This window comes from Mustela lutreola, chromosome 6, assembly GCF_030435805.1.
Source record: "Mustela lutreola isolate mMusLut2 chromosome 6, mMusLut2.pri, whole genome shotgun sequence".
Classification (NCBI taxonomy): Eukaryota; Metazoa; Chordata; class Mammalia; order Carnivora; family Mustelidae; genus Mustela; species Mustela lutreola.
In genome coordinates this window covers 143,125,506-143,151,591 of record NC_081295.1, presented here as the reverse complement: position 1 = coordinate 143,151,591, position 26,086 = coordinate 143,125,506, and the positions used below count along the sequence as shown (strand labels likewise).

Sequence of the window (26,086 nt, the reverse complement as noted above, 5' to 3'; positions counted from 1 at the left end):
GAAATATTAAAGAATACATAATAAATTAAAAATTACCTTCCAAGCCTCAGCCCAGCTGTGACATCATATGAACAACCCAGGAGATGGGTCAATTGTCAACCTGTATCCTCCCTCTTCTTCTTGGGTGTTATCCCCAGGTCTCAATTCCTCCACAACAAACCACCAATTTCAAAGCAGTCTTGATGTCTCTCATTTCTCTTCCACGTCTCAGGTACATATATGTTTGTATTCAACCACCTGATGGTATCAGTGTGTTTCTACAAATTTGTTATATGTACTTTTGGAGATATTTAATTATTTGGTAAATAACAAATCCAACAAAAATTTATGGAGGATAATTTGAATAGTCATGAAGTCATTTAGATGAGGCATATTAGTCTTCATTAGGCCTGGTATGGTGCTTTATGACAGTTTCAAGATCATGTTGGTAGAGCTCAAAATCTACTGAAGAATTTTAAAAAGAACATTTTAGAGACCTTTTGGCCCACACAAGACTTGCCTGTCTTCACAAATCCATTGGTCTTATCTAAAGTCTAAAAATCCTTAGAATGCATTTACAGTCCACCCACTGTCAACAGGGAGGGCTATTAACTGACACTAAAGTTATTAATACTGGTGAGAAGCACAGCAAATGAGACCATGAGACTCCTTAGATGTACTTGTGAACGACTGAAACCCAAGAACTTGGCTTTGGTGAGTTAAAAATGTAAAACATGCCCGCAATACCAGTTCTCACTTGAGCAAGAATTTGCTAGTTCTTATCACAGCCAACCATCTTCAGGACTTTGAATGACCCTAAACTTCATTTAACATTTGGACAGGACAATAGGTACTTTGCATGACCTGATTAGAAAATAATGCAAGGCTGTTTCCCACTAGGTCACTTTGATCCATGGCTGAGCCAAATTCACTGGACCTCTCTCCAGCCAAAATAGAACCCCAGATAAATGAAGGATGTAGAACAGATTTTTAGAAGTAGCGATCTCAGTACTTTTCATCATGTCTTTATTCATCAAATATTTGTTGGATACTGTAACTGTATTCCCAAACATTCATATGCATTAAGAATTACCGCGGAGGGTTCACTCCCCAGGAAACTGATTCAGCAATTCAAGGGTGGGGCTTGGGGGAATCTATGTCTAACCAGCTTCATGGGTGATTTTGATGTAAGAACTCTATACACCACTTTGTAAAACGTTTAGTCTCCAAACTGAATAAGCAACAATTCCTGGACATAAGAAACCTCGAAGTCCAGGGTAACAGAGAAAGGAAGAAAGATACTCTGCCCAGGGGAGTACAGTCTTAAAGAAAGCTGTCACAAGGAGAAAAAGAAAGGGCATTCTAAGCAGGCGAAGAGCCTTTACAAGGCCACGGTCAAGAGAAGATGTGAACCATTAGGGACCAGTGAGTGTTTATAGTATGGGAAGGTGAAAAGCATTCTGGGTATGGACAAGCAGGAGAGAATATAACAGAATAGCATGGATCTTGATTTGTCACTAAGTCATTTCAACTTTATTTCATAGGCAACAGGGAACTGGTGGAAACTTTGAAATCTACCTTTGAGAATATCTAGTATTGGGTAGATGCTTATTCAACTAGTATTTCCTGAAGACCCAGCCTGTGCCCAACAGCGTGCTAAAAAAAGATAAGAATTATGACAGACTAAGCAGTGAAAGACAAAAGTAAGGTGGTAACCAGTGAATATGTACAGAAATAACTGGTCAACAAGATTTGAGATTAAAAAAAAAAAAAATGAAAACCCAAGAATTTGGTGACAGGTTAGATTGAAGAAGCAAGGAAAAAGAAATTTGCAATGTTTGGGAGCAGAGAGACTGTTAGGGATGGGATGTTTGTATTCCCCCTCCTCCCTCAATTCACATGTTGGAGCTTAATCCCCAATGGGATGGTATTAGGAGATGAGGCTTTTGGGAGGCAATTAGGTCATAAAGATAGAGCCTTGTAATAGGATTAGTGACTTTATAAGAAGAGACATGGAAGAGACTGTCTCTCCCCCATGTAAGAATACAGAAAGAAGGTGTCCATCTACAAAATAGAAGGAGGTTTCTAGCCAGAAACAGACCATGTAGGCACCATGATTGTGGACTTCCAGCCTCCAGAAGTATGAGAAGTAACCATTTCTTGTTTAAGCCACCCAGCCCCATGGTATTTTGTGAAAGCAGCCAGAACTGACGAAGACAGAGACTGTTCGATGATGATTCTACTGGAGAGTGCAGGGGGCAAGGATGCATCCACCCAAATGGGAGTCGATGAGCCCATCCAGGGGGAGCAGGAGAGTGAAAGTGTATGCAATCCAATGCTGAGACGTGGGGGGCAGTCAGTGGAGGAGGTGCAGTAGCCATGAAGGAGCTGAACTAGGGTTCAAAAAAAGGATGAAAGGGTCTGAAATGAAAGAGGTGACCAGTCTTATATGCAAAGCAAGAGGCTAGATAGAACTGAAGGACTGAGGTTTAGAGCTTTGGTGAACATGTGGACACAAGACTTTTGCCTATATAATAGGAAGTTGTGGTGAAAATAGAGAAGGAATAAATTTGAGTTCCCTTTAAATTGTATTGTATTAGTGGAAAATAATTGTCCAAAATCTAGAGGGAAAATAAAACAGTGCTGGCGTTTTAAGCACCAGGAATCAGTAAAAAATATTTCTCTATCTTTGAGGTAGTTGTCCCTTCTTATGTGGTTGTGCGTGGAGGCTGTTCTGACAGGTGAGAAGGAAGAAAATGTTCAAGGAAGAGGAAAGCTAAAGAGCCAGCCAGTGTAGACAGAAAAGTGGCTAGAAATGATCAAATAGCATGTGGTGCCCCTCCCTAGGGCTGGGGTCATGGTCAGGAGCAGGTTACCTAACTAGGGAGAGGCATGATTTGACTTGAGTTTTGGCTACATGATCATGTAGGCAAAAAGGAAAGTCCAGAAATTCATTTTATCCAATGACAACTTGACCTTTGGTATTTGATCCTGGAATCTCCTCTCTGAGACCAACCAGCTGGACACAAATCTGTGTTTTCCTATATTTAGAAAACAAAGGAGCAAGAGTCAGACAAACAGAGCAGTCCAGTCTCTTCAACCATCCAGGACAGCAATGTCATTTTATTTTTTATATTTTCATGAATAAGATGTTGTTTTCAAACTGCTCTCTGCATGTGAAACCAGAATAGCAGTTTAGACAGTTCCCTCAGAAACTGAGCGTAATAAAATGGTTTCAGTCTCGTGTCCTGGGTGTGTGTGCACATGCAGTCTCAAGGGGGAGATGGCCCATGTACCCAACTGCAAACTGACAGTGGTTGCATAAGCTCTAAGTGCTTAGTAAACGACTTAGAAGAATTCATGCCAGACAGAGAGAGAGCAGAGCTTCACTGTGGGCCAAGCATTGGAGGGAACTGAAATAAAGGCTGATGCTCAAAAGGTACTTCAGTTTTACCTGCAATGTTAGTTTTTTACCATATAAATGTATTACTTTTAGATTTAAAACATTAATTTAAAAAATTATGGAAAAATCAACCCCAACAAGATGTTCCCAATTATCCTGGGGGAGACCCCAAAATGGTTACCATCCAGAAGAGGGCTTGGCAGACAGGATACAAGTAATGAAGAGATGAGTGCTTGGTATTTACCAGATGCTTAAATACAATGAATGCTTCCAATAAATTAGAATCTTTTAAGTTGGCCATCATCTGTCTTAAGAATAATTTAGTCTTTGGGGCACCTGGGTGGCTCAGTGGGTTAAGCCGCTGCCTTCGGCTCAGGTCATGATCTCAGGGTCCTGGGATAGAGTCCCGCGTCAGGCTCTCTGCTCAGCGGGGAGCCTGCTTCCCTTCCTCTCTCTCTGCCTGCCTCTCTGCCTACTTATGATCTCTCTCTGTCAAATAAATAAATAAAATCTTTAATAAAAAAAAAGAATAATTTAGTCTTTATTCCTTTGCCTTTGAGGTGCCCATATTTCTTCAAACAGCTGTTCTGTGAACTAAAAAGATGGTTTCAGCTTTGCAAATGTCCTTTACCTCCTAAGAACAAACATCAAAAACGGTAGTTTTGACCCTTATTATTAGTCAAGTGACAATACTAGAAGCTATAATTCAAAGGGTTGGAGAATGTGCAGCGAATGAGGAACAGGAGGATGTCAGAGCCAAGGTCTGCAGAGACTACCTGGTGACCAGAAGAGCTCACATCTTCGCTTACCCTCCACGTGGTAACAGGTGAGGGCTGGGCACAGAGCCACTGGGGGATGGGGGAAAGAATGGAACTCCAAATGTCTTATGGATGCTTGAAAATAAGATCTACCACTTCCTGTTAAATATATGACAGGATTAATATGTTAATTGTTGAAAATTAAAGGTGGAATGTTGAAGTTATATATGTGAATTTGGTAGCAATAAACTGGGAAAAGCTTGAAAAAAAAAAAGAAGAAGAAAAAGAAGACTTGACAGTCCATGGGAGATGCACAAGAAGATTCCTGAGCAACAGAAGGACCTCAGTGGAGCTTATTGGGGGAGAATTTGCAAGGAGACAAATCAGCCTTTCTTAACTTCCCCTGTTGGGAACCTACTGGGTAGCTCTGGAGCAGGAAAGTAGACTGAGTTTCCACTCATGGCTGGAAACGCATGAACACCCAGAAGAAGAACAAGGAAATGAATAGTCACACGTTGCCAAAATAGGTGTTCATGAGGTTCTGGACTGGGAACTAGGGACCTGGCTGAAGAACAGGGAGGACAGATGAGGAAGAAGACAAATGTGTCTTGTAATGAGAGAAGAGTGTTGTTGGTGGAAAGAGAGCAGAACACGAAGGTAGACAAGGTTCACTTTGCTCTGCCTCCTAGCCTATCGTGTCCCTGAGGGGAGGGGCTGATTCTCATTCATTTTTTTACTTATCACAACATTTGCTCCATAAATGCTTTTTGTATCTGAGTGAACCAATTCATGGGAACAGTTATGTCACCAGATTATCTTGAGGGCAGGTCCTGTGTCCTGGGGACGAAGGTACCAAACATGCCTGGGAAAGATCGAAGAAGTCTACAGGTATGCAACAGCTACCAATGAGACAAATGAACTGGGTCTTTCTGAGCTCTGATTTCTTCATCTAAAAATGAAAACCACAAGACTGACTCCCATTCCCAAGAAGGGATGAGGCACACATTATAATACCAGACAAGTTCGCTCTTAAAATTTGCCAAACCAACTCTTGGGTATATTCATTTAAATTCCTCAGTGGGTAGCTGATCTCCTATGGCTAATACTGTATTCAGTCATGGAGGGAAATGAGTCACACAGATGGAATCATAAATACACACACGCACACACACACACAACTTAGCCATAGTTTTTTTTTTTTTTTTTTTGGTAACTTTTTATCTTCTCAAATGCTCCTCACTTCTGCCTCTCCCCCGCCCCCACCGCCTTAGACTCCACTCCATACAACAGTCACTCCTTGGACCAAAAACCCATGACAAATTCAGAACAGTTGCCTGGGGATTTGGCTACTGCGTAACAGGTAGTTACAAACCATTCCATGGCACTAACTGAACCGGCATGAAGAAGCTAATTAAAGCAGTCAGGAAGATCGTTTATATAAAAATGAAAATGTAAACTCGGTCTTCATTGGACAGAGTGATTAGAAACTACAGTTGTTTGTTTGTTGTCAGAACTGTCTTGGCTTTGTCAAAATCCTGACATGTGGCATAACCTCCCACTAATCAAAAAAAGAAGAAAAGAAACCAAAAAAAGAAAAAGAAGAAGAAAAATCTAAGTAGGAAAACAGGCATAGAGAATCTTCGTCTTTCCAAGTGGGGAAAAAAAAAATTCCACTTGTTTTTTTAGAACAAGTGTGATCTGTGTTTGGACAAAGTCTGGGCTCCTCAATTTGCCTTACAGTCTCTCTCTCTCTTCCTCTCTCTCTCTTCATTCTGAAGCCCTGAACAGAGTTCAGGATAATCATGTTGACAACCCCGTGTGATTTCTGTAGAGGAAGGCTAAGCTTCCGCTTCTTGCATAGGTCTAGGGTGTCATTGGCAGGGAGGCCACGCGATGGCATTGGCCTTCGAGGTATGAGGTACAACTGTAAGTTACTTTATCTTAAATGGACACATTTAAATTTAGACTGCTTAAATAGCTAATGGAGAAAATAACGCACTATGGGATCATGGCAAATGCATGGAGGGACATGTTGGAAAAAATATGTATTCTTCAGGCTTCTGCTCCACTTAATTTACTATGGATATGCTGCCTTATAAAATAAAATTTGGAAATAGGATAACTCTACCTCTAATCTGGACCACTTCCTGATATCAAGCATGTACACAAGAGTGGTGTGTGTGGTTTTTTTTTTTTTTTGGTTTTTTGTTTTTGTTTTAGTTTTAGTTTTTTTTTTTGAGTGGTGTGTTTTTTAAGGAAAAGAAGAGAGAAAGAAAAAATAGATGATTTTTTTAAACCATAGAAATGGCTCATTATACCTATGGAGGCAATATGTGTATGAAGATTGTCACAGATGTTCTTGTTATTGATTTATTTTTGTCCTGATTACACAAGGCATTGAGCTGAGTGTTTCTTTCTTTGTTTAAATGTGGCACCTGCTTATGGGCCAAGTATTTCCTTAATATGATTCAGACCAGCTCGACGTTTATAAATACATGTTTTGGATGTGAATATCCGAAAAGTATTACGGGAAATTCACGAAAAACAAAACAACAGCAACAAACTAGAAATCACAAGAATGCAATATGCAGCATGGACAGGGGACAAGAATGAAGGGAGCGCCAAGTGCTTTGCTTGTCTTAATGATAGAGCAAGCAAGAGTAGGAGGGTTCCATGCCACCTGATTGCTGCGGAGTATCAATTCCTCCAACCATCTCCCTCTCTCCTCCACCCTCTGTGTTCCCCAGGCATTTTTAGGCACCAGCATGGGACAAGAAGTGGAAAGAGATGGTAAAAAGCAAAGGTTTGACCTCATACTCATGAAACTTACCACGAGTGATAATAGCAAACATTCATATACTCATGGCAGCCACCCTTTGAACACTTTACATAGAACCACTCATTGAATTCCCACAACAATCCTATGACTATTCCCATTTTACAGATGAGGAAGCTGAGTCACAGAAAGATCAAAAGCGTTTAAAGGGCAACCATCAGGTGGTTAGCCTCAGACTGCACCACTCGGCGGCTACCCAAAAGCACAGCGAGAAGACAAAGGATTTGGGACTAAGTGACTTCCAAATTCCCTTCCGCATGCTCAGCCTCTGTTTCTATACCTGGAAATAGGAATTCTCCTCATGGGTACCCAGTACCTAGCAGGGTGCTCTGGCCATGTACAGACTCAATAAAGACTAGTTAAATGAAAAGATGTTTCACGTCAATTTATAACAGAAATCTTTAGAATATTTTAAGTCCATAAAACCACAACATCCTAATCTGGTTAGCCTTGCAATACCCTGATGTTTGCCTGCATGCAGCCTGGAAAGGAGCTTACGCCACTCCCCTACATTTCATTGCGAAAATAATTTAAAGATCCCCTCTCTTTGTCAAAATAACAAGCAGTCTGGAGTAGAGCTAGATTTCCCACCTGTCCCTAAACTACAAATTGCCCCCAGTGTATCAGAGAAAAAAAAAATGTGGCACAGGGAGGAAATGAACCGAGACAACATCACTTGCAGCAACCGGAAGGAAAAACACACGTACAGACGCCACTCACATTCTATGTGTGTGGTTGCCCAGTAGGGAAATGCTTGCAGCTGCCTTGAGAGGCAAGTCTGGTGGCTGCAGCAAGACAGAGGCATAATCATGAAGCAAGACTGAGCTGCCGCCTCCCACCTGCCTGGTCAGAGAGAGGGCGAGAACACCAGGGACCACCCGATGAGCCAGCAACAGTGGTCCTGCCCCTGGTGAGTTCCCAGACACTTGCTGGGGCCTGAGGGTGTGGGGAGACTCACTCAGACTCTGACTTCCTGAGATGGTGTCAGACATCCGTTAGTGTTCCCCACTGTTGATACCCCTTAACTGGAGCCCAGAGGGACTCGGCATGCCCCGAAGGAGAAAAGAGGGACCCTGGGTTTCCTCCAAGTTGATCTGTAGGCACAGGCTTTAATGCAAGCTAACTGCTACATGATTCTGGTTTTTGAATCATCTTGGTAGGTGCTTCCTGGTGTAGAAGTTGCATGTCTCCTCCCCCTGGCCGCCCTCCTCGGAGAGATTACCTGTGAGAACCTTGTGCCTTGGCTTTCCCTAAATGATTTCAGTACTTCCCAAATGTGGGCTGTCATTGATACTTGATGGCAGATTCAAGTCATTTATAATGTTATTTTCAGGTCCTCTGGGAATGACCCCTGAGGGGGTAAGAAACCATGATTGAGTATTGGACTCATGGTGTCCAGCCCTGCAGACCTTGTCCTTAGCATAATCTCTAAGGGGTTGGGAGCATTCTACTTAGTCAACGGGGCCACCCCAATAGCTTTGTCATCCTTCCTTTTCTCAATATTTACTAAGTCACGTCACTCATTCATTCATTCGGTTGCCTTCTCTTCAACAAAGGGTTTTCATCTTGCTGAAATTATTTCAAAATGAAGAACATACACAACCTGAAAACCTTCCCCCTATTTTTTTTTCATATTTATTTATTTATTATTTATTTTATTTTTATTTTTCCTGTATGTCAGTGATGAGAGTTGAGACTGGGTGCTCTGGTCTTCTCAACTCCTGCTTCAGGAGTCCCCTCCTCTTCCCCAGAAGCTGGTTCCCACCAGAAGTGGGTGCAAAAAGCATTTGCCCATCACAGGACTCTGGGAACCAACCAAGTGGCTTTCCTCCTTGTTTCTGCTTCCTTCCAAGTTTGGGAGGAAATTCCTCCCCATTTTCAAGGACATTCCTCTTTTAAGAATGTCAAAGGGGAGTAGTGGAGAGGGAAGGAGGTGAAATCAGCTTTGAAAAAAAAAAAATAGGATGTTCTCAATCAAATAAATTCAGCTGCTCTTGGGGGAAAAAAAAAGAAATCAGCTTTGAGGTGGTGCTCTATTTCTCATTAATTAGTTAATTCATGTATTTAACACCTATCTCGGGAATTTTCACTGTGTGGCAGCTACTTTTAAGTCAAACCTTACACAAGATGAAGCAAAATTGTATGTTGTCCTGCTTCCAAAAAGTTTACAGTCCAGGGGAGAAGCAGATGTTAATTACTAATTACAGGAATGTGATAAGGATCAGAACATATTGTGGGGGAAGCTGATCTCATCTGGGAAGCAGGGAGGTTTCTAGAAGGAAGGTGAGACTAGAACTGAAAAAAGGCGTAGGAGTTCACAAGTCTACGCTCCAGGCAGAGGGAACAGCGGGGACCATTTCCTGAGGTAGGAGGCTGCAGAATTACCTGGCAAAAGGGCCAGTGCAACAGGAGAGATGTGGGGAGTGGCTCAAAGTGAGCCCAGAGTTTCAGCGTAAAACATGCTGCTGATTCTAAGAGCTATGCAGAAGGTAGAGGGTCCGTGGTCTGCTTTGCATTTCTCAGAAATTCCTTCCGATCGGTGTGCAGAATGGATGGTGTGACCCCCTCCCATCCATTCTCCACAGCTATCGGGGAGACCAATGAGAAGGTGCATGAATTCGGCCAAGCCAGCCTATCTGTGTGAGTACAGCCAAGCGTGGTGGCAGCAGAGAGTATCACACAGATTGAAAAGTCATCTTGAAAGGAAAATCAACAGGACTTGGTGGTGGACAGAATAGGAGAGCAGGGGAGGCGGGGTGTGTCAAAGGTGACCCCCAGTTTCCTGGTTTGCACATGCAAATGGATGTTGATGTTGCTTGTCGATCTCAGAGACTGGTGAAGTGGGTGGGGACCAGGCCCAGGTTAGTTTAGTTCTAGAACTGATCCAAAGGCAGACATCAGCCCAGCAGTCAACACTGACCAATATCTAGAGCTCCAAACAGAGGTCTGGGATCCTCGGCACACGGAGAGTTGGTAATCGCCGCCATGGGTATGCGTGATACACACCTGACGGAGGGGAATGACAAAGCAGGCGGGTGGCTTAGAATTGAATCCCAAAGAGGAAGTGCCTGGGTGGCTTAGTCGGTTGGGCGTCCAGCTCTTGATTTCCGCTCTGGTCATGATCTCAGGTTTGTGAGATTGAGCCCAGTGTCGGGCCCTCGCTCAGCATGGAGTCTGCCCCAGATTCTCTCTCTGCTCTATCTCTCTCCCTCCCCTTCCCTACTGCTTGTGCTCTCTTTCTCACTCAAATAAATAAATATAGTCTTTAAAAAGGAGAGAGAATTGAGTCTCAAGAAATTCTAACATTTAAATCGAGATAGAAGAGAAGGGTCCCTTCAAGGAGACTGGGAGGGTTTCGTGAAAAGTCAAATACGAAATTACCATATGACCCAGCGCTTCCATCCAAAAGAACTGAAAACAGGGACTCATATATTCACATGCACTCATACTTTCATAGCAGCACTAGCTGCAACAGCCTAGGAGAGGAGACAGCTTGCCTGTCCATCAGCAGGTGAGTGGGGAGGCAAATTGTGGTACAACCATACCGTGGAATATGATTCAGCCACCAAAAAACAAACAAACAAATAAACAAACAAAACACGAAGTACAGATACCTGCTACAGCATGGGTAAGTCTCAAAAACACTATGCTAAAGTGAGGGCACCTGGGCAACTCAGTAGGTTAAGCGTCTGCCTTTGGCTCAGGTCATGATCCCAGAGTCCCGGGATCAAGTCCCCTGTGGGGCTTCTCTGCTCAGCGGGGAGCCTGCTTCTTCCTCTGCCTGCTGCTCCCCCTGCTTGGGCTCTCTTGCTCTCTTTCTCTCTGTCAAACAAACAAACAAACAAACAGACAAACAAACAGACAAATCTACCTTAAAAAATAAAACAAAACACTATGCTAAAGTGAAAGAAACCAGGCACAACAAGTACATGATTCCGTTTGTGTGAACTATCCAGAATGGGTCAACCCATAGAGAGAGGATGCTGATTGGTGGCTGCTGGGGGCGGGGGAGGGGAAAATGCGGAGCAAAGGCTTCATGCGTCTGTGATTGCCTTTTGGGGTGACAACAATGCTTTGGATCTAGGTAGAGGGGATGAATGCACAGTACTGTGAAATATTGAATGTCGCTGAATGGTCCTCTAAAATATCTACTGGATGTTATGTGAATTTCACCTGGATGCTGAAAGAGAAGACAAGGCAGGTGTAACCGGAGGCATAGAACACAGGCTGTGGGTGACTTTGGGCAAGTGAAGCAGCTCGGTTTCTTCTTTCTCTGTATGTAAATGAGCGGAACTAACTCTCTTGGAATGCTCTGGTAAGGATTAAACAGGACAGGTTTTTTGTTTTTTTTTTTAAGTTTCTAGCAGAGGGAAGGTATAGTAAAGGCAGTCAGTTTCCTACCTAGATCTCTTTAGTTTAGGCTCATCAGGACTGAAATAACTTCTCCTCCCCTCCCCCTCCTCCTCTTCCTTCCCCCCCTCCTCCCCCCCTTCCTCCTTCTTTTCATAGTTAAGGGGATGCTAACTCCTTCAGTTTGTCTTCCTTTAAAGCTGCTCACCTCTACGGGACATCCCTTTGTTTCTTTATTTAAATTCAATTTAATTTATATATACCTTATTATTAGTTTCAGAGGTAGACTTTAGTGACTCATCAGTTGCAGACAATACCCAGTGCTCACGTGCCCTCCTTAATGCCCGTCAGCCAGTCTTTGCCCACCTCCCCTCCAGCAACCCTCAATTTGTTCCCTATAGCTAAGAGTCTCTTACCGTTTGCCAGGACTGACCTAACTTCTAACAGCCTGAATCTTTATCTCAAGACCTGAGAGCTTTCTCTAAGCCAGGCAGAGCCCCTGTAATTGCCTAAAGGTGAACGAAAATGCCCAGAAACTAATTCTCCAATGGACCATAAATATCTCCGCTTCCTCAGGCCCGAGTGGGATAACTCTAAGACAAGCCTCTTACCTTTGTCCCTAAGTTTCCACGTGAGCTCAAGCTCAGTTGCCCACAGTGGCAGCTGGCTCGATAGATAACGCGTCTTTAGTGTGCCCTTCCCTTCTGGCTAGCCCTCCCCCACACCTGCTCCCTGTCAAAGTGTCCTGGGATTGTTTGTTAAACTACATGCACTTGAATCTGAGTCAGCGTCTGCTTCTGGTGAAACTGAAGCTGAGACCACCTGCTACACAGCACTGTGGACACTTGGGCCATGTCATCCGCTGTTCCGTATTTAATCTTAGACATTGGCATTTTGATCTCTCTCATATCCATTCAAGGTCCTCCTCATCTCCTTCTGAGATCCCGCTTAGACAAAGCACCCAGGTACTACCACAGGGAGAGCTCCTATATTTTTTTTTCTTAAGTTTTTGTTTTCAAGTATCTCTACATCTAACATGGGGCTTGGACTTATGACCCTGAGATCAAGAGTCACATGTTCCAACGACTGGGCCAGCCAGGCGCCGCAGGAAGAGCGCCTTTAGACTTCACAAGTCCTCTGCAGAGCTGTGCCGCATCTTACGACAAGCCCCCTCCATTGGTTTTCTGCTCATCAGTCTCTTTGCAATTCATCTGATCAAAATTTCCCAACTGTGGGGCACCATATGATAATTGTACATGGTACACGATATAGAGATAGGGCCTAAAATCATGCTGAGTCACTAGATTTTGTCATGGAAAACGTTTCCATTTTCACTCTTCTGAACCTCTGATTTTGGTCTGATCTTAACCTTCTCTAACCATTGACCATGTATCATTTTCAACAGAAAGAAAGTGGGCCTTGGGCCATGAGCCATTGGCAGGCAATGCTCGTGATCTAAAATTTAACAGGATGGTTTTGCTTTTCCATATCTATTTCTCATGATTACCTTCTATGAACCTTAATGGCACTGGTTATTTATCTGCAGGAGTGGTATAAGTTATCTTCTGCTATAAACATATTTAAGTTAAAAAAACACTGAGTCGAGCAAACTGAGGGTTGCTGGGGGGTGGGGGGGAGGAGAGGCTGGCTGGGTGATGGACATTAGGAAGGGTATGTGCTTTGGTGAGTGCTGTGGATTGTGTAAGACTGATGATTCACAGATCTGTACCCCTGAAACAAACAATACATTATATGTTAATAAAATTTAAAAAAAAAAATCATGTTACTAATTGCACTGGCAACACACCCGATAGCAGATGTGGAAGGTAGGATTTTGAGAGAAGACTGGCAGAGCTTCTCTAGAGCAGATACTCTTCCGGGTCACAGCTGCATCTCATTCCACCTAGCACCTGCCATGTGAGTGATGCATGGCCAGGAAGGACAGGGACATCCGAGGTAGGTGGTAATACACCATCCTTAGCTGTGCTTTTTTTTAAAGAGAGATTAAGTGGGGGTGCGAGCAGAAAGCTGGTGCAGAAGGAAAGGGAGAGAGAGAATCCACACCCAGCAGAGAGCCCAACAGGCGGGGATTGATGGATGACCTCAAGACCCTGAGATCATGACCTGAACCAAAATGAAGAGTCCAGTCACTTACCCAACTAAGCCACCTAGGCGCCACCTGCTGATTTTTGCTCATTCCAATAAACAACTTTAGTGAGCCCACAATGGCTCCCAAATACCCAGGCGGTGATGGGAAACAATATGAAACGGACCCACCACAAGGCTCCCTTACAAACATGGCGGTTCTGCCCTGAGGAAGCAAACCAGGGGCTCAGAAGTCACTCAGCAATGGCGAAAGGTGTCAGTGCCTCCATGTTCGAACCTTCACATTCGCTTCAGATTAGAAGCATTGGTTGATGGAGGATGATAACTCAAAGAATCTCTAATGTTTTTTAAAGATTTTATTTATTTATTTGACAGACAAAGATCACAAGTAGGCAGAGAGAGAGGGAGAAGCAGGCTCCTTGCTGAGCAGAGAGCCCTATGTGGGGCTCGATCCCAGGACCTTGAGACCATGACCTGAGCTGAAGGCAGAGGCTTAACCCACTGAGCCACTCAGGCACCCTCTCTCTTTAATTTTTATAAGCAGCTGTTATTCCATGAGCCCCTCCCTTCCTTTCCCAAGGAGGATAAGTGAGGATTAATAACCTAAAAAATTTCACTTTAGAAAAATTTTAAGATATTGTGAAACGTTTCCTACCACAAAGAAGTACCTGTTATGTAGACATATATTCTAAATTATAATGGAAATAAAACAAATGTCTGTTTACCTGTTGCTCACCTTAATGACCCTTGAAGCCTGATCCATGCCCCTTATCAATTGTATGCATTCCTATCCACGCACCGCCCCCCCAAGGGACCTGCTGTCTTAAATTTTGTGTTAATCATATTCCCTTACTTTTCTTTTTGGATCTGGCCTCATATGTATACAAATATCATTGGTGTATGTGTAATTTATGCATAAATGTATTTCTATAAAGATTAACATATATAATTTATGCATACTGTATATGCAGTTTATTTGTGTTTGTTTGGGAACTTGAAACAAATACAATCCTACCATACATATGTTTCCATGTCTGGCTCTTTGGCTCAGCATTGTTTCTGAGGGTTATCCGTGTCGATTCAAATAGGCATTGAGTTATTTTGATGGTTGTACAACATTCTGTGTAACCATATGACCATCTATCATTTCTATCCATTGACAAAGCTGGGTAACTGCCAAAGATGAAGGCTCAGAGTATAATTTCAGGAAGGCACACACTCCCCAAATCTCTCTCTTTCTTTCTTTCTCTCTCTCTCTCTCTCTCACACACACACACACACACACACACAAAATGCTACCAGCAGTGGCTCCTGGGTGGCTCAGTCGGTTAAGCCTCTGCCTTCAGCTCAGCTCATGATCCCAGGGTCCTGGGATCAAGCCCCACATCAGGCTCGCTGCTCAGCAGGGAGCCTGCTTCTCCTCCCTCTCCCGCTCCCCCTCCCCAACTTGTGCTCTTTGGCTCTCTCTGGGTTAAACAAATGAATAAAATCTTAAAAAAAAAAAAAAATGCTACACAGCAGAGGTGTGCAGCTTTGCTGCATATTGGAAACAGGTTTTAACTGGGGAGAAGTGGAGTAGAGCTGAAGTAGAGAACTGAGAGCCAGAAGGAAAAAGACATCAGAGGAGGAAAGGGGCTTTAAGTGGAGGGAAGAAAGAGATAAAAATCACTCTCAGAGATAAAATGTACTCCCACACAAGAACCGTGCTTGCTGTGGGCACAGTTAGAAGGCTTCTCTTCTCCATGTCCGCTTCTCCTACCGCATAAACCCTTGGTGGGAGGCTCTATTTGAATACTTACTCTGTAAATGCATCCTTCCCCAGGTCAGCAAACGGGCTCTGTGACTGCTAATCACTTTGCTAGATCCCGAAGAGAACTGAATTTCATACCACGCTCCCCTAGAGGCTTCCCGCTGATACATTTTTACAATCATTTTCCTTTAATGTATAGGGGACCCATTAGCGACCACACATTCATCAAATGGTAAAGTGTCCGTGAACCTTTTGTAACCTTTGGCTAGTTTCCACGATGGAAATTCCCCACCCCCAGCTTCACTTGTAAAGAATGGAAATATTTAGAGGAAGTGATACTATTAATGGCTCCACACCACCATGGGAAGTATTTTCCCCTAAAACCGCAATAGTAAGTTGGTACCTCCCATAACACCTTCACAAAATGGCTTTAGCAAGTACAGGGTTCTCTTGGCACCTGTTTCTCTAGAGAGAAGCTCTACAGGTGCTTTGTATCATAAGAGAAATGAAACGTTGAGGAGCTGATTCTCTCTGGCCCTCCACCAGAGTGGAAAAGTTGAGGACAAAAGCTCTCCAAGGTTGTGTTGCTGGTCTGGCTTTGGTGGCTGCGGGGTCTTGGTGGGTAAGAATGATTCTTGGTAAATAACGTATAGTGATTGATTCATTGAAAGAATAAAAGATTAGGGCATACTGAATGAGTCAATGTTCTTTAGAGAAACAGGACCCATAGCAGGTGAGCATATATGTTTGTATACAGAGAGTTTTATTTTAAGAATTTGGCTTATGCATTTATGGAAGCTGGTAAGTTCAAAATCTGCAGAGTAGGCTGGAGATCTGGGGAAGAGCTGCTGTGGGAGCTGAGTGCAAAGTCAGTCTGCTGGCAGAATTCTCACTGAGGGGGACCAGGCTTTTTCTCTGAAGACTTTCAACTGATTAGATGAGGCTCACCTACATTATAGAAGGTTATCTCTTTTACTCAGAGTTAATAATTTAAATGTTAATCTTACCTAACAAATAACTTCATAGTAACATCTAAAATAAGGCTTGAAAATAATTAAAAAAATAAGTTTTGAACAAATATCTGGGTCTCTTGGTCTTGCCAAGTTGACACATAAAATTAACCATCACAGGTACCATATCTCATTTCAGAAAGTATGTTAGTTATTTACTCAACATTTGTTAAGGGACCCCTATGGGCTGGCACTGTGCTAGGTTTTGAGGATTTAGCAGTGAAGCTAAGTGGGCAAAATCCCCATTTCTAAGGAATTCATATATAAAAGATGTCTTAGTAATTAAAATCACTTGTAGGTTTTCTGCCCTTAAGAAGCAATGCAAACACAACACAAGTCAATCAAATAGAATTTTCCTTGATAATATGATATCAGGATATAATGAGGTTGTGTCTTCATGGACCTCATGGTTGACAAGGGACCTCAGATATAAATTATACAATGACCTTAAACACATTTCCACAATTATACACAGCACGCTATCCATTAAACCGCTTTTAAAAGCACATCCGGTTCAGTAAGGAGTGACAAATTGCATACTGATGTATTTAAAATAAAATGACCAAGGCACATTGTACACAAGTTAGTTGATTTTTTTCATAATTTCTTTATTTTTATGGCAAGATGGATAAAAGAAACGCTTCATCAGTGTGTTCTGATTTGAGAAGCATTGATTGGAAAGACAGGACGGTTTGATGGTGCTTGTTTCTTTGGTTGCTTTAATTTATTTACCTTATTGGCCTGTGATTTCATTGTGTTTTTAGTGTCTTGTCTGAAGCAAGGGTAGGCATTATAGAAAAGGCATTAGTTCATACTGTTTGGAACTGAGAATCCATCTTTTTTTTTTAATGATGAGGTTATCCGAGCCAGCTTCCTCAGCGTGACATGTGGCCCTGGGCGTGTGAAGGTCGCGTGCACAACTTACGCTCTAGGAGAGCATTAGTATTTTCCTAGGATATCCGAGTGCCACAAGCTAGGGCTAATAATCCAATCAAAGTTTGTGGTAAGGGCTGTGGAAAAGGCACAGGATACATACTACAGATGGGTGCACTTCAGAGAGCGGAGTTTTACTAAAGATTGCATCACCTGGCATCTCTACCATGGACCCCCCCACTCTCAAGAAGCTTACACCTGAGATGAGGAGAAAATATACATTTGCAGAATAAAAATCACATTTGCAAAGCCGCTAAATGGCTTCCTTGATGCTCTCCTAAATGGCCAAGCTTTCCCCCAGCTCATGATTTGTGCGCTGGAAGGAACTGTGAAGGCTTACCAGCGAGGCTCCTCCCCTCCCTCAGCAATCAGGTCACGGGTCACCTTATCATGCTGCCCTCCCTTCCCATGTTATATAAAATAGCCACATCCCCGCCTCAGACACCTACTCTGTTACCTGCACTTACCACCACCAGGCATAGTAAATATCGGTGCATTTGCTTGATTTTCTCTTTCTTTCCCCCTGAAAGGCCAGCTTGGTCAGGGAAGGACTGAGTTCTGTTCAGTGCTGCATCTCTGGCCCTCGGTAGGTGCATAATAAATATTTGTTGAGTGGATAAACAAATAATAGGCGAGAGATTCACCAAGTGAGTGTTAGAGGCCAATGCCATTACTGGCCAGGAGAAGAGCTCTTTAAGAAGCCCGCTCAGGAGGGCTGAGGCTCAGATGGCCCATATGGAAGAAGAAGAAACAGAGAAGCATGAGGAGATTGTGAAGGGAAGAACAGGTGGTCTGAGCCAAGGCACAAGGTGGCTGTGCCCCAGCAGACTTCCAGGGACCCGTGAGCTGCTCCCATTGACTTATGAGGTCGTTGGAGGGCAGATGCGGAGGCATCTCTCTGGCCTGTTGTCCCTCGTGAGAGGCCAGATGCCCACCCTCTTGGCCTGCACATGCTGTAGGCAGAGACAGATTTCTCCCCAGGAACGCAAATTTGGATCTCCTCCATTATTCGGATAACAGCCTGATTGAAAAACACAGTTCAAATCAATATAGCCAAAAAAAGAATATTTTTGGCCCGAACATTTTGCAGAGAAATGTGGCAGCTGCTTGTTTCAGCCACAGGGAAACGTCAGGAATGTTTTCACATAATACCTTACCCCTAAGCGAGTGCACCATGGGCGCTCCCAGGTTTCTGCTGGGAAGACTGAGTGGCAAGATGTGTCTATTTCACAGTTAAACAAAATGTTGGGTAGAGAGAAGTTTTTACATCCATGAGTTAATGCTCCAACAAACAGCAATACTGGTCTTGTCCATGTCCTATTATCTCCCTGCTGAACAATTTATTTCTTAATAGCAGAGAACAGCTACCTGACCCCACACTCTCTATTTGACTTCAATCCAGTGTGTGTTTCTTTCTTCTGTTTGAAATGTAGTTGTGCAGGATATTGAAAATGTGAACAGAGTCCGAATGTCCATCAGAAGGATCCTTTTTATAATTTGGGAAACCACACTTTGGAATACCACGCCACTATTTTAAAAAATTAAAGAATAAAGGTGATCTATATGCAAAGATATGAAAAGAGGTGAACTAAATCCAAAGCAATAAATACAATAGAACATAGAGTATTATGCCTATTTTTAATAAAATGATGACTAGTATCTATCTCCTTGGGAAAAAATAAATAAATAAAAGCAAAAAGGACCATCAGAGTTCAAGAAATGGGCAGATTCGATAGGGCTGGATAACTGGTGAAATATTTCAGAGGGCAACTTTGGAGCCAATGGACTTGGTCTGAGTCCCACCCCTACCCCCTTCCTGCTGTGTGGTCTTGAGCAGGTTACCACTCTACCCTTCCGTTTCTCAGTTTCTCCTCTGCAGAAGCAAGCCAAGAGCCATAATACCTCACTCAGTGGTTTTTATGACTCAGTACACAGATCTGAGTGTTCTATGAGTTAATATATGCAAAACACTTACAGCCGTATCTGATGCTTGCAAAGCTCAGTACATACTAGCTATGAGGAAGAAGAGGAAGACAGAGCATATGCTTTCAGAAAAGAGAAGGGTCCTCAAGAATGAATAGGGTTTGACCAGAAGAGAATTCCAGAAGAGAAGAGCTTGAAAAGACAAAACCCAAAGGCTCTAGGATGGAGGAAATAATCCAATTAAATTCGTCTCAGCCTCTGTAAAGAAGGTCAAAATGGTATTTCATTACCTTGGTGATAATCATGAACTCATACATATAAGAATGAAGACGAAATATAAGGAGGATATCCTTCGTCATCATGTTGACCATCACGCCTATCAGTCACCCGTTAACAAGTATTTCTAGAATCTGGGCCCAACTATTGGGATGATTTCTTTCACTGTATGTTGATTTGTAGTTATAGTAGTTACCTCAGTGTCACTCAAACAAATAGAAAAAAGAAAATCACTGTATGACCTCTTGAGAGACGTGGACACCTCAATTTTCCATACTTATGAGGAATTACAGGAATACCTATAGTTGATAAATTAAATTATGTGTCTTTCACCTGTAGGTTCAAGAGATCTTCATTGTTTTGTCTTTTAAGTTTAAAATCTTTCTCCCTCTGTTCAGATTCCTAGTTATGCTCCAACCCTAGCTCTCCTTCTCAACTTGCAAGGGACCCCTGTGGGCCTGGAGGAGAAGGGAGAAGCAGCTTCCCAGCGGTAGACTCTAAGTTCTAGGCAGCCCCTTGGTCACTGAGCTGGGCAACGCTGGCAAACACCTTATCACCTTCACCCAGTAAATGAAACTCAGATGAGTCCCTGAAACACTGAGGCTTTTGCCTACTACCCCTGACCACACTGAAGAGGCATTGTGAGAACCAAGACCCAGTCTTGCAAGTCTCTGAGGGCTCAGACTGGGAGGTCAGACATTTCAGAGCTCTGGAGGATTTATTTGCAAGGCGTGCTGTGTGGAAGTTGCCAAAACAGCTAGTAGCTAAATTTAAGAAATTAACGTAATTAATTGGTCCAAAGGGGTATCATTCACTCTTGGAGTTGCGTTGCCAAGAATTGAGCTGGGGAGTTTGGTCTCCGGGGAAGAGTTAAGGATCAGACAGGAACCATTACAAAAATTTCCACTGAAAAATAAGTTCCTTGTAAGAGAAGCTGACAGACTTGCTAATTGCAGCTTACTCTGAACCTAATGACAGTCTGTGTGCAGCATTTGTGAAGAAAGCACAGAGCGTTTGAATGATGGGGAGCAGAGCGGGGGCGGGGTGGGGGTGGGGAGCTCTGAGCAGATGAATCTGAATCAAAAAGGCATGTCAAGTCCCTTAGAATAGTGATCCATTTTAGAGTGAACTGCATTGGGGAATGACTCAAATTGGCTTTCCCCACGATTCTTACCAACAGCAAAGACTGATAAGACACATGGGTGCTGCTGTGTTTTTCACAGCAGGCACACCATATTATGCTGCCCAAATTTCAAACATTTCCTTGATGTCGGATGATCACAATAGAAAGGAATGTTATTTTTATCCAGCCATTGGTAAGATTTTTGTTTTCCTTAATCCCAGAAACTGAATCACTGGCTGCTTCAGAGCCTCTGACCTAAGTCTTCATTGACGTCTATCACCTTTTTAGACCATTTATTAGACCAGCCCAAGAAGAGGGTTTCAGCTGCTGCAATGGGGTATTTACATTCTGACTTATCGTTGAAGTGAGTTTCTTGCAAAGCCCATTCCATTTGCACTGTAGCTTTATAAGACTCTCTTCTTGAGGTAACCCTCCTTTCTGAATGTTCAATACAGTAAAAACTAGGTTTTTATTTTACATTTGATCTTCCTCTTCAATCTTGGTGATAGCTACCATTCTTGGAGCAAGATATTCATGGCTAACATTTAGGTACTGATGTACAATTCAGTCAGCGCATTGACCCACATCACCTTATCCAATGTCCACAGGGGTCCTGGGGGCACTATTATATCCCCTGCACTACAGATAACGAAACTGAGGAGATTAGGGTAGAAGAGATGAGGTAACTTAAGTAAAATTGGGCAATTGAGCAAAAGACCTGGATAGGACTGAATCTGAGTCATTGGCTTAAAGGAGTTTATCCAATAACCTGGCAACTCCTCCCAGTGGATCCTGACAGCGCCCACACCTCTGGTGTGAGGACATTGATTTTTCTTTGATAAAAGTGGATTTTATTGCAAGATGGGAAGTTTTTGTTTTAAGTTCCACCTCTTCCATATTGCTTTCATCATGCTCCCCACCAAAGGTCAAGACTTCCCATGAGAAAATCTACTGTACAGGTGAAGTAGCCCTTCAGCTTCCCTTCCCAAGTCTCAGCTCCTTCTTTTGGCACTCGGGCTGACCAAGTCCTCTTTCCAACTATCTGAGATCCATGGAAAGGGTGGACTCCTTCCTCCAATCTGACTTCATCAAAATGTGCTCATAGGGAAGGATTTGGTCTCACTGATTTGGGTTTTGGCATTGCTGCCAAGCCACTCCCCACCACCATTTACAATTGAAGTCATATTTCTTACTCTGAAATAAGTTTGTTTCTCTAGTAAAAGGTATTTAGGGGAGTGGATGGAGGAGATGAGGTTTTGCATCAAAGGACATCTGCCTTTATTGCCCGGATTCTGCCATGTAGATGTCCTGTGCTTTAGCCAACTTGGCTTTAAGGAGAACATCTTGTTCTACTGATCAAGACAGCAAGCAACTTGCCATACATTTGCTTTGACATATTCCAAATAGGTGTTTAGCAGGAAGAACTGTTTTTATTTGAAAGCAGTGTAAGAATAAGTCTGTGAAATGCTAGAGTCACTTAGTTCCTCAGTGGAAAGAAAATGGATGCTTCTACATTAATTAGAAGGTTTGAAAGGTAGGAAAGGGGTGAGGGTGATTGAGAAATGATTTTAGCAAGCAGAGTATTAAGTATTCTGTTGCAAAACTGGTGTAGCCACTCTGGAAAACAGCATGGAGTTTCCTCAAAAAGTTAAAAATAGTGTTACCTTATGACCCAGCAACTGAACTACTAAGTATTTACCCCAAAGATATAAATGTAGTGATCCAAAGGGGCACATGCACCCCAATGTTTGTAGCAGCAATGTCCACAATAGCTGAACTATGGAAAGAGCCAGGATCTCCCATTTACTGATGAATGGATAAAGAAGATGTGGTATATATAATGGAACATTACTCAGCCATCAAAAAGAATGAAATCTTACCATTTGCAACATGGAAGAAACTAGAGGGTATTAGGCTAAGCAAAAAAAAAAAAAAAAAATGACATCAGAAAGGGAGATAAACCATTAGAGACTCTTAACTATAGGAAACAAATGGCAGGTTGCTGGAGAGGAGGTTGGGGGGTATGGGGTAACTGAGTGGTGGACATTAAGGAGAGCACTTGATAAAGGAGCACTGGCTATTATGTGCAACTGAGGAGTCACTAAAGTTTACCTCTAAAACTAAAAATACATTATATGTTAATTAAACTGAATTTTTTTAAAAGGTTTTTTTCTACAAAAAAAAAAAAAAAAGTATTCTTTCAAGACAGTGTGTTCCCATCTGGAGAATGGGTGGTAGAAAATAGGGTTACAATAATGAAAGGGTCCCAACCCAAACTGCGTAGCCCCTCTCCTGCTTCTGCCTCAGTTCTCCTAAACACCCAGCCAGCTCTGCAGATTTCATCCCCATCACCACAGTGTCCAGCCCCTCCAACCTGGGCCTAAGGAGGCAGAAGTGGTAAGGAAAGAGGAGAGGAATCATAGAAGCTCCATTTGGCTTAAAGAGAAGGTCTTGGGATAGATATTATTGTTAAAAAAAAAAAAAAAAAGTCATTGAGTTGCATACCATTCCCTTCCATTTCCCTCTTCATGCAAGTGTCAACTTCTTGGAGACATTCTACTGATCTATCATCGGCCTATAGGAAATGTATGGCAGATTTCCTGGTTAGCAGGTAGAAGGGATACAGGACTGGTGCATAATTATGTAATAGAATTTCACTGAGCACTTTGTATGTTCTGAACAAACACACCTCCTTTGCTTCACAGTCACACAATGGGGGAAGTGTTACAAGCTTAGAACCTCCACAGGGTAAACAAGGACCCTGGAGGTAGCCTGCCTGGGTTCAAGTCCTGGTGGTAACGCACAGTTGCTGTGTGACCTTAAGATAGTTACCTCTCCTGGGGTAACCTCTCCCGGAAGCCACTTCTTCACCTTTAAAACTTCCACACAGCTGTGTCATGGGTCCCTAAGCCCACCCCCAGTTTGATGACTCACCAGAGGGACTCAGAGGACTCAAGATATAATCGTACTCAGAGCTATGATCTATTACGCCCAACAGAATCAAACTAAAATCAGCAAAGGGAAAAGCACATGGGGCAAAGTCCAGAGGAAACCAGATACTAGCTACTGAGAATCCTCTCCCAAGGAGTCACACAGGATATGCTTAATTCCTCCAACAAGTTATGACAGGTGTGAAATGGTGTCTATCAGAGAAGCTCATCAGAGACTCGGGGCTAGGGTTTTCATTGCAGGCTGGTCACTTAGGCACCCTCTGTCTGCTACATACCAAAATTTCAAACTCCCAGAAGGGGAGCAGGTGTTAGCATAAACCGCATTGTTCGTACATCGTTCATACAAACGTGGTGGAAGTCCTCCTGAAATCCAAGTTCCCAGATGCCAGACAAGGGCCAACCTTGCAAGCAGGGCTTTCTAAGGCCTCAGCTGTACTGTGTTAACTCATTTCTGTACATCAGTTCATTGGATTATTGTGAATTTAGATTAAGTAACATATATCCATCACTTACAACAACAGTGTCTTATACTTGAGAAACCCTAAAAATTTGTCTAGCCATTACCATCAAGTAGGAAAAACTGCTAAGGTTTACAATGACTACAAACTCAAGATTGTTGGGGCGCCTGGGTGGCTCAGTCGTTAAGTGTCTGCCTTCGGCTCTGGTCATGATCCCAGGTTCCTGGGATCGAGCCCCACATCTGGTTCCCTGCTCGGCGAGAAGCCTGCTTCTCCCTCTCCCTCTGCTGCTTCCCTGCTTGTGTTCCTCCTCTCACTGTGTCTGTCTCTGTCAAATAAATAAAATCTTTAAAAACAAAAACAAAACTCAAGATGGCCACACCCGGAATCTGAATTCACATCCAACAGACTAAAAAACATCCATGCCCTTATTCACTTTATTTTAGCATAAGCAAAATAGTACCCTTCAAAACCCAGCTAAGAATAGAAGTGGTGGGTTCCTCCCTTCTCAGGCTCACAGAAGCTGGAGCCTGGAAATGTAGCCGACTGTTTTTGAAGACACAAGTTTGTCGAACTACATACAAAATCACACTATGATGCAGAATCTTCCTTGGCCAATCATACTGGAGTCCAGTCCTTTAATGTCCCAAATGAGCACAGTTTGGACTGACCACAGTCTTTCCATCCTACTCAATTAGGCATGCTTTGTGGATGTCTCTCATTTGGGGGGGGGGGATATGGACCCATAACACTCTAAGAATTTTCTTTTATGAGATCTAGATGGTGAATTTTCACACGATAATTGAAGTCATCCAATTGTAAATCATTTTTAGGTTTACACAACTTCTGGCAAAGAAATTTCTCCTGGGCATCCCCTCCCCGTGCTAACCGGTTAATCATGACTTTACGTGACAGAATTCCCTCTACTTCATTGTTCACCGGGTTTTTGTGACTTATGGGATGACTAGCCCATAGCTGGCTGTGAAGGCCAAGTAGACAGTTATGGCACTCATTAATTCAGCTGAACGAGAGAAGTCTCTGCATTGAGAAGAATTCCTTTAATTGAAAGGGATCACCGAGTCAAAAAAAAAAAAAAAAGGATTTGGAAAATGGGCAGGGCTAAGAGAATCCTTTGAATTTTGCCTCAGTAGTTAGATCCTTTGAGAGAAATTTCATAAGGAAGAAATTTTAAGTTAAAAAAATACACTCTTAATGGAGATTGCCATATCATCATAGAGTATGATGAAATAGAGTCTTGGCTCAATAGTTTATTTCAACAATAGCATAGTTAGTGGCTACCCATCTGTCTTGTCCAATAAATGAAACTTTTGTAAACTTCATAATCATTTTCATCCCCTATAAAGATTTGCATAGGATTTACATATGGTGAGTGGTCAATAAAGGTCTGTTCCTTTCACATTCAATTCCTGATGTATTGTTATTTAATAAAAGAGATTCACCTTTGACTTGGTCGTTTATGACATATCCCAAGTGTGTAGGTGTGTATTTCCTGGATGACTAGAGTCAACCCAGTGCCAAATTTTGACACCTACACAATCTCTCCCTCGAGTGAGAAAAGCAAGCAAGAAAAAGAAACTAAAGGGAAAGAATAATGTGACTAGGGCTGTTCAATATCATAATTTGAAGAATAACTCATGGGATCTAGAAAAAATAAGAAGTGAAGCTTCTAGAATATGGAGGTCAAAGCATTCGTTCTATCTCTGGTTGATATTAGCCAGGCCCAGGGGTACTACTTAAGACATGCAGAGGAGAAATGAGAGGTAGAACACACTAAACAGGAGGAGAGATGAAACAGAAGACTGCCAGCATACACCATGCATTAGCATTTCATTTTTCTTCCTTTATAATGTCTCAACTAGTCCTTGAATATTTGTACCTTCACCATTGCCCAGAATAATTTCTCCTTTCTACTCAAGTATCAGACTTCACTTGACGTCTTTTCTTCTTGATGTCTTCTTTTGAATGTTCCATGCCCTAGTGCTTTCTCCTTCTTCCAAATGTATAGTTTCACTTATTAATGTCAAATATTGTTTCTTAAGGTCACATTTAGATTTTATATATATGTATGTATATATGATTAGATCATATATAATTATCAAAGGAAATGATATATATATATAATTTTTGCATACTTTTAAGTTTCTTTTTTTAACAGCAACAAAATTTTTATGAAAGCTCTTCATATAATTGACATTATGAATCTTTGATT

The 26,086-nt window shown here is 42.5% G+C and overlaps 1 protein-coding gene across 1 annotated transcript in view; it reads left to right on the top strand.

The window, feature by feature from the left end:
• The first annotated feature begins 7,711 nt into the window (after window positions 1-7,711).
• The window catches only part of NEDD9 (neural precursor cell expressed, developmentally down-regulated 9), a 187,624-nt gene continuing 169,249 nt past the window's right edge, over window positions 7,712-26,086 (top strand). Inside the window, exon 1 of the mRNA XM_059179253.1 lies at window positions 7,712-7,886. The gene's annotated coding sequence lies outside the window, so the exon portion shown is untranslated. The remainder of the gene's footprint in view (window positions 7,887-26,086) is intronic.